Source organism: Salvelinus namaycush, chromosome 27 (assembly GCF_016432855.1).
Source record: "Salvelinus namaycush isolate Seneca chromosome 27, SaNama_1.0, whole genome shotgun sequence".
In the NCBI taxonomy this organism is placed as follows: domain Eukaryota; kingdom Metazoa; phylum Chordata; class Actinopteri; order Salmoniformes; family Salmonidae; genus Salvelinus; species Salvelinus namaycush.
In genome coordinates, this window is record NC_052333.1 from 15766316 (window position 1) to 15776084 (window position 9769).

Genomic DNA, 9769 nt, shown 5'->3' on the forward strand with positions numbered 1-9769 from the left:
ACCTAGTCCATACATACAGTCCATACATCTAGTCCATACATCTAGTCCATACATCTAGTCTGTACATACAGTCCATACATCTAGTCCATACATACAGTCCATACATCTAGTTCATACATACAGTCCGTACATACAGTCCATACATACAGTCCGTACATCTAGTCCATATATCTAGTCCATACATACAGTCCATACATACAGTCCATACATCTAGTCCATACATCTAGTCCATACGTACAGTCCATACATCTAGTCCATACATACAGTCTAATACATCTAGTAAATACATATAGCCCATACATCTAGTCCATACATACATACATACTATACATCTAGTCCATACATCTAGTCCATATGTACAGTCCATACATCTAGTCCATACATCTAGTGCATACATCTGAGTGGTAGGCTACATTACATGATAACCTGTACTGTACACTAGAACTGGGTGGATATATGACATCACACAATGTAAGGGACAGTATATGAGTACTCACACATGCAAGTACATAGGCACACAAACACACACTTGAATTAGTCTCTCAAGACAGGGTGTTTCCCTTTCTGATATAAAGAAAATGTATCAAATTGTTTCCTACCTGCCTAGCTCTGTTGATAACTAGCACCTTAGTCCATAGTTTATATCCAAGTATATAGTCTGGTGTAAAGCTCTGTATTGGTGTGTTAGTGAGAAAAATGGTGGATAACAGTCAGTTCACTCAGGGGGAGAGAGGGATGAGAGAGAGAGGGAGAGGAGGAATAGGAGATGAATCCACATAAAGATGTAGAGAGATAGATGAGTGATAGATGATTGATAAGCTGTGAAACCTAGGAAGAGGGTGTGAACTGGTCAACGCAGAGAGATAGAAAGAGAGAGAGAGAATTAGACCCAACCAAATCATGAGAAAACAAAAAGAGAATTACTTGACACATTGGAAAGAATTTACAAAAGAACTGAGCAAACTAGAATGCTATTTGATGCTAAACAGAGTACACAGTGGCAGAATACCTGACCACTGTGACTGAACCAAAATTAAGGAAAGCTTTGACTATGTACAGACTCAGTGAGCATAGCCTTGCTATTGAGAAAGGCCGCCGAAGGCAGACCCGGCTCTCAAGAGAAGACAGGCTATGTGCACATTGCCCACAAAACGAGGTGGAAACTGAGCTGCACTTCCTAACCTCCTGCCAAATGTATGACCATATTAGAGACACATATTTCCCTCAGATTACACAGACCCACAAATAATTCCAAAACAAATCCAATTTTGATAAACTCCCATATATATTGGGTGAAATACCACAGTGTGCCATCACAGCAGCAATATTTGTGACCTGTTGCCACAAGAAAAGGGCAACCAGTGAAGAACAAACACCATTGTAAATACAACCTACATTTATGTTTATTTATTTTCCCTTTTGTACTTTAACTTTTTGCACATCATTGAAACAATGTATATATACATAATATGACCATTTGAAATGTCTTTATTCTTTTGTAACTTTTGTGAGTGTAATGTTTACTGTTAATTTTGTATTGTTTATTTCACTTTTGTTTATTATCTATTTCACTTGCTTTGGCAATGCAAACATATGTTTCCCATGCCAATAAAGCCCCTTAAATTGAAATTGAATTGAGAGAGAGAGAGAGACGTCTAGAGACGTCTTTCTCTCTCTCTCTAGACGTCTCTCTCTCCCTCTCCCTCTCTCTCTCTCTCTCTCTCTCCCTCTCTCTCTCTCTCTCTAGACCTCTCTCTCTCTCTCTCTCCCTCTCTCTCTCTAGACGTCTCTCTCTCCCTCTCCCTCTCCCTCTCTCTCTCTCTCTCTCTAGACGTCTCTCTCTCCCTCTCCCTCTCCCTCTCTCTCTCTCTCTCTCTCCCTCTCTCTCTCTAGACGTCTCTCTCTCCCTCTCCCTCTCCCTCTCTCTCTCTCCCTCTCTCTCTCTAGACGTCTCTCTCTCTCTCTCTCTCCCTCTCCCTCTCTCTCTCTCTCTCTCTCTCTCTCTCTCTCTCCCTCTCTCTCTCTAGACGTCTCTCTCTCTCTCTCTCTCTCTCTCCCTCTCTCTCTCTAGACGTCTCCCTCTCCCTCTCCCTCTCCCTCTCCCTCTCCCTCTCTCTCTCTCTCTCTCTAGACGTCTCTCTCTCCCTCTCCCTCTCCCTCTCTCTCTCTCTCTCTCTCTCCCTCTCTCTCTCTAGACGTCTCTCTCTCCCTCTCCCTCTCCCTCTCTCTCTCTCTCTCTCCCTCTCTCTCTCTAGACGTCTCTCTCTCTCTCTCTCCCTCTCCCTCTCTCTCTCTCTCTCTCTCTCTCTCTAGACGTCTCTCTCTCTCTCCCTCTCTCTGGGAGCTGTGTGTCATGTTGCTGTGGAGATAAATGTGTAAATGGAGGTGGCTGTCAGCATGACACCCTGGCTCAGAATTCCCTCCCCCTCTAGAGAAGAACAGAGGAGGCTTTCTCTGCCCTCCCTCCTTCTCTCTCCTTCTTTCCCCTGAATCTTTCTCCTCCCTCGCTTTTTCTTCTCTAAACGCGTGTCTTGTTTCACACACACAACTGTTTAGCCAAACACGCAGCACATATACATACACGGCCTGACAGTCCGGATACAGGCCACACCCAGACCCACCTAAAATATGTCAGTGTGTGTGTCTTACCCCATGCTGCCCCCGTTTAGCCATCCTCGTGTGCAGGCAGAGAAGGAACACTCCACCACGGCGTGACGCAGCTCCTCGGCTGACGCCAGACGGGCATCATGGGAAGCACACGCATGTTCCGCCTCAGCCAATCCCCCGGAGTCAGACGTGTTTCTCTGGTCCAATAGGAACACACGACCTGGGGAAAGAACACCTTTACAACAGGAACACAGCAATTACCTTGGTAACACTGTCTTTAAAGGTCATTTATGGACTGTTAATCAGTGTAGGAGGTAACGCCAAGTGTTACGTAATCAGATTACTTGTAAAAGAGTAAAGTAACGTGTTCATTATATTTCAGAATCATACCTCTACCAGGCACGTGTTTCCATGATCCGATCTCGAAATGTTTTGTAATTTAGTCTATAGAAATGTATAGAGGCCACACCTCCGATCTTTGCCATTGATCGATTCTGTGATAGAATAGCCCATAGAGGGCTTTCCTGTATAGTGGCAAGTGTGCCCTCTATACATCTCTATGGGTCTGTGTAAGTGAGGTCTATAACCAGAACTGGCTGCTTGAGAAAAAGATTTTGAATGAAAAGATAGGAAATCTGTAAGATTACAGTATATTTGACCAATTAAGCAGCCCATATGATAGCGTAGCACTTGTAGACTAGCACAGGAAAGCATCACCACAGATGAAAGGAGAAACTTGTGATCAAACCTGAGTTAGTAAGTAGACTATCTTCGTTAGAGCACACAGGCTAGCATTGCTCCTTCCAACAGATCATTTTTTCCCATGAAAGTAACACAAAGCAAAATAACTAGTGTTATAAACTGCGTTGTTCGCGCCCTGAATGCTGATTGGCTGGCATACCCGTATACCACGGGTATGACAAAACATGTATTTTTTCTGCTCTAATTATGTTGGTAACTAGTTTATAATAGCAATAAGGCACATCAGGGGTTTGTGGTATATGGCCAATATACTATGGCTAAGGGCTGTATCCAGGCACTTAGCGTTGCGTCGTACATAAAACAGCCCTAAGCCATGGTATATTGGCCAAATACCACACGGGCCTTATTGCTTAAATATAACATGTTACTTTCCACACAAAGTAATATTGTAAAGTAACTTTTATTAATTTTGTTCCCCCATCAAGATCTTTCCAAAGTAAAGAGTGATCATAACTACATTGGGAGGCAAACAGCAGGGCTGATCTTGGATCATACTGTACTATATCAGCAGCATATTAGGATTAGTGCCCCCTAGTGACATTATGGACAATAGAAGGAGGATTCGCTATACACACCCTGCAGTGACTATCCCTATACAGACCATCATCAATCATCATCATCATCATCATCAACAGCTTCACTATGACAGTTAGGCTATCCATGTTCAGATTTCAAAGAAATGTTATAATTAAATAAATAGGGCTACTTTGGCATGACACACAAAACATATCAAATAAACTTTACAACTAAAATGTCTTGAGATTTTTTCATTTCATAGAGAAATATTTACATCTTTACATCTTTACATTTCATCTTTTAGAATTCATAAGGCCAAAGAAAGCTGTGTGTGTCTGTATGAGCGAGTGCAGATAGACACACAAATCCTTCATATTTCACTGCAGAGAAGAGAGAGAGAGAGAGAGAGAGAGAGAGAGAGAGAGAGAGAGAGAGAGAGAGAGAGAGAGAGAGAGAGAGAGAGAGAGAGAGAGAGAGAGAGAGAGAGAGAGAGAGAGAGAGAGAGAGAGAGAGAGAGAGAGAGAGAGAGAAACTGACTGCCAGCCCAACACCAAGTCAGAATCCTGTTCACAAAGGTTTATCAAAGTAGCGTTCATGCGCAACAGGCTACCATACGAATAAGCTTTTGGTAGCGGCACTGTTCAATTTTATGCACCAGTTTTACTTTGAAAACCAGGTTGGAATAGTAGCATATGTTTCTGAATGTTGGTTGAAAAGTTTATCCTTGACCCAAAGTCCCAACCAGGTAGAGGTTCCACTCCCTCTTTGCTGTCCAGTTGGGCGCAAGACCCCAGATGTTGACAGGTCCGCGCCACAGGTATCCACCCGACACCGTTACAGTAGGACAGGGTGTCACAACTTATGTAGAAAAACTTACCGTCAGCGTGAACGACAGAAACCACCGTTAGCCAAACCAAGTATCCAAACATGGACAAGGAAACCAGGTTTCGGTCAATGCGGCGTGCCATCATTCTCTGCGCGCTCCGATTCGGGTTTTCACCGGTGTTTAAAGAAAATTCAAACGTTTAATGGAAATAAATCTCCTTTGGTGAGTTTGTGAAGCAGGAGAGAGCAGCGGTCCCGTTATTTCCCTCCCGGTGACAGACACAGACTAAGAGTCTGGAGGTGAACTTGTTGACGCAAAACGGTAAAACGGAAAGGAACGGGACGGTTGGTTCGGTTTATCTCCCCAAATAGTGCCTTCGCGAGCAAATAGAGCACCGGCGCGAAAACTCGCGTGTCCCTGTCAGTAAATACGTCACGGCTCCCAACCTGAAGGCTGGGCAGTGGCGCGAACTGAGCAACACCAACGGTCAAGGTTTGAGCAACAGCAACGGTCAAGCAAGCCGGCTGTGCGTCTTTACGCACGAATAGAGAGAGAGAGGGAGGAGGAGGAGAACAACGTTTCTCAGAGGGGGGTGTCTGGTGTGCGTGTCGCGAGGCTATTTGGAAATTATTCCATCCTCAAACACTCATGACCAAAAGTGTGCATGTTTTTGTCCCCACATCCTTAGGAAAACCGTTATTTAACGCTCACCCGATAGCCTAACTATTTGTATATGTTGGCATATTGGCATACTTGTCTTTATATGTACACGTTTTATATCTACAACTTGAAGAAGTAGCTGCAGTATGCCTCCACCGTTATGTTATGATGTGGGGAAATAGTAACCATGACACTGGCATCGCCATGTTTTTTCCACCACTGATATCCTCTGGCACTCTGGCCTGTTATAATTGAGGTCCCAGCTCTAGGCCCAGAGCTGTGTGTGTGTGTCCACTTTTACTGTCAGATAAAGATGGACGCCATTTCCCTGAGAGACCAGCACCCTGCACCCAGAGCATTGTCATGGTCTGAGTGGGCATGGAGATAACAAACACACACACACAGTCCCATACAAGCACAGATACTTGTAAAGTTTAAGAAGTACCTAGAATCAAACACCCTGAGCCTAACAAAATGCCTCTAAGCCATATAGAGTGCTGTGAATAGGGGTTTGATATGAAATGGGGTTGTATTCCCCAGTGAAGAGTTTGAGTGTGGACTGATAATGATATCATTTCAACCAGATTTCAACCTGTTTGTAATGACATTATTTCAACTAGAGTTAAATCTTTGATAATTATGTTATTTCAACCAGATTGAAAATGTGTAAAAAATTATGCGTCTTTAATAGGTCTGGTCTCTCTCTACCAGCTCTCACAGTCACACGTCAGACATTTTGAAGGTTAAGGGTAAGTTCAGGCATTAACTCCAAATGCTTAAGGTTAGGCATTAACTCTGAATGGTTAAGGTTAAGGTTAAGGTTTGGGATAGACTTTAAACAAAATATCAAAAACAACTTGCGATTGCTGGATTCGAACATGCAACCATTGGAATCAGAGGCAGATGGTGAGGGAGGGCTGAGGTCTCTCCTGTTCTCTCTCCACACCTGAAGAAAACTGATCTTACTGCTCCCTAGGTGGGAGAAGAGAGGGAGGGGAGAGGAGGGTAGACAAATATCTCAGAAATTTCAGAGGCAGATGCTTACGTCCACAACTCCCATCCCCGTTCACAACTCCCATCCCCGTCCACAACTCCCATCCCCGTCCACAACTCCCATCCCCGTCCACAACTCCCATCCCCGTCCACAACTCCCAATATGCGAACTCCTTCCGTTTGAGTTATGTTATAATGTTATAATCCCACCCCCATCCACAACTCCCATCCCCGTCCACAACTCCCATCTCTGTCCACAACTCCCATCCCCGTCCACAACTCCCATTCCTGTCCACAACTCCCAATATGTGAACTCCTTTCGTTTGAGTTATGTTATAATGTTATAATCCCATCCCTGTCCACAACTCCCATCCCCATCCACAACTCCCATTCCCGTCCACAACTCCCAATATGTGAACTCCTTTCGTTTGAGTTATGTTATAATGTTATAATCCCATCCCTGTCCACAACTCCCATCCCCATCCACAACTCCCATCCCCGTCCACAACTCCCAATATGTGAACTCCTTTCGTTTGAGTTATGTTATAATGTTATAATCCCATCCCCATCCACAACTCCCATCCTTGTTCACAACTCCCATCCCCGTCCACAACTCCCATCCCCGTCCACAACTCCCATCCCCGTCCACAACTCCCATCCCCGTTCACAACTCCCATCCCCGTCCACAACTCCCATCCCCGTCCACAACTCCCATCCCCGTCCACAACTCTCATCCCTGTCCACAACTCCCAATATGCGAACTCCTTCGGTTTGAGTTATGTTATAATGTTATAATCCCATCCCTGTCCACAACTCCCATCCCCGTCCACAACTCCCGTCCCCGTCCACAACTCCCATCCCCATCCACAACTCCCATCCCCGTTCACAACTCCCATCCTTGTCCACAACTCCCATCCCCGTCCACAACTCCCATCCCCGTTCACAACTCCCATCCCCGTCCACAACTCCCATCCCCGTCCACAACTCCCATCCCCGTCCACAACTCTCATCCCTGTCCACAACTCCCAATATGCGAACTCCTTCCGTTTGAGTTATGTTATAATGTTATAATCCCATCCCTGTCCACAACTCCCATCCCCATCCACAACTCCAATCTCTGTCCACAACTCCCATCCCCGTCCACAACTCCCATCCCCGTCCACAACTCCCAATATGCGAACTCCTTCCGTTTGAGTTATGTTATAATGTTATAATCCCGTCCCTGTCCACAACTCCCATCCCCATCCACAACTCCCATCCCCGTTCACAACTCTCATCCCTGTCCACAACTCCCATCCCCGTCCACAACTCCCATCCCCGTCCACAACTCCCATCCCCGTCCACAACTCTCATCCCTGTCCACAACTCCCAATATGCGAACTCCTTCCGTTTGAGTTATGTTATAATGTTATAATCCCATCCCCATCCACAACTCCCATCCTTGTCCACAACTCCAATCTCTGTCCACAACTCCCATCCCCGTTCACAACTCTCATCCCCGTCCACAACTCTCATCCCTGTCCACAACTCCCAATATGCGAACTCCTTCCGTTTGAGTTATGTTATAATGTTATAATCCCATCCCCGTCCACAACTCCCATCCTTGTCCAGAACTCCCATTCCCGTCCACAACTCCCATCCACGTTCACAACTCCCAAAATGCAAACTCCTTCCGTTTGAGTTTTGTTATATGGGAGTCCTGCTGTGAGGAGAGGGAGAGGCAGGGAAGGAGGGAGGGGAGGGAGGGCTGAGGTCTCTCCTGTTCTCTCTCCACACCTGAAGAAAACTGATCTTGCCCCTCCCTAGGGGGGAGAAGAGAGGGGTGGGGGAGTAGGGAATACAAATCTCTCTGAAATTTCTCATTGTCCTGAGAAATCACACCTATTCATCTCTCTCTCCCTCTCCCAGTTTCTCGTCCTTTCTCGTCCTCTCCCACACAATGTGGAGAGAAGGGAGGAGGTTAGTAAAAATTGTTACATTAAAATATATTCCCTCCTGTCTCTCCAGTCAAATTCAAGTTTCTTTCTCTCTTCCCTTTCTCTCTTGTCCTCTCTGATACCTGTTTCTGTGCTATTCCCCACTTTTTCTCTTACTTTCGCCCTCTCCATCTTTCTCTTCCGTTCTATCTCTCTTTCACACGTTTTCTGTTTGCCACCAATGGGACATTCTCTGAGGTCAGAGGTTAGATGAAGTGGGAGATAGGGAGGGAGTGGGAGAGAAGATTTACCACACTCAGAGGGGGACCCTCTGACACACACCTGGGCTATTTATGGAGAAAAAAGTGTTTGATGGAAAAGAGAGGGATGAGTGAGAGGTAGCATGGAGGAGAGAGACAATGATTCACACCTGTTATTTGACAAAAAGAGAGAGGGAGGGAGAGAAGGGGGAGGGAGAATGAGATGACTGAGAAATAGCAGGGAGTAGAGAGACAATGATTCACACCTGTGCTATCTGACAGAGGAGGGTGAGAATTATATTGCAAGTGTCCAGGGTCCAATACAGGACTGTTCCTATACCACAGCTATGTATATTAAACTCTCTCATTCACGCACATGTACACACATGCACACACATGGATTACTGATGTCAGTGGACAGAGAAAGACTCCATCATAGTGCTGTAATTCTATGTGTGTGTGTGTGTGTGTGTGTGTGTGTGTGTGTGTGTGTGTGTGTGTGTGTGTGTGTGTGTGTGTGTGTGTGTGTGTGTGTGTGTGTGTGTGTGTGTGTGACTGAGGCGGAGTTGCTGACCTTACAGGTCTCCTTGGTAACGGTCTCCTGAGCAGGTCTGGTGATTGGATGTGGGATTTCAGGGTGTGGCTCTAGCCTGGGCAGTGCAAGTTTGTGTATGCGTGTATTTCTGTGTGTGTGTATGCGTGTATTTGTGTGTGTGTATGCGTGTATTTGTGTGTGTGTATGCGTGTATTTGTGTGTGTGTGTGTGTGTGTGTGTGTGTGTGTGTGTGTGTGTGTGTGTGTGTGTGTGTGTGTGTGTGTGTGTGTGTGTGTGTGTGTGTGTGTGTGTGTGTGTGTGTGTGAGAGAGAGAGAGAGAGAGAACAAGCCACACAATATCTCTCTCCAAACTTTAGATTTATACTCTAAGAAAAACCAACACATTTGCAAATATATAAAATATAAGGTCCTTGTTCTAAATGAGAGGAGTCACTCAGACTACCAGAAGATATTCTACACCAGGCTGCTAGGTTGGCCAGGATTGGAGGAGAAGAGTTCTATTTAAAGAATTCAGTTAATTAATTTGACTTTTACTGAGACATTCTTAATTATCATAGAATGCAGAGAGAGTGGAGGGGGGACCAGGGCATACACCTGTATACGTGAACAGTGAACACACACACACACACACACACACACACACACACACACACACACACACACACACACACAC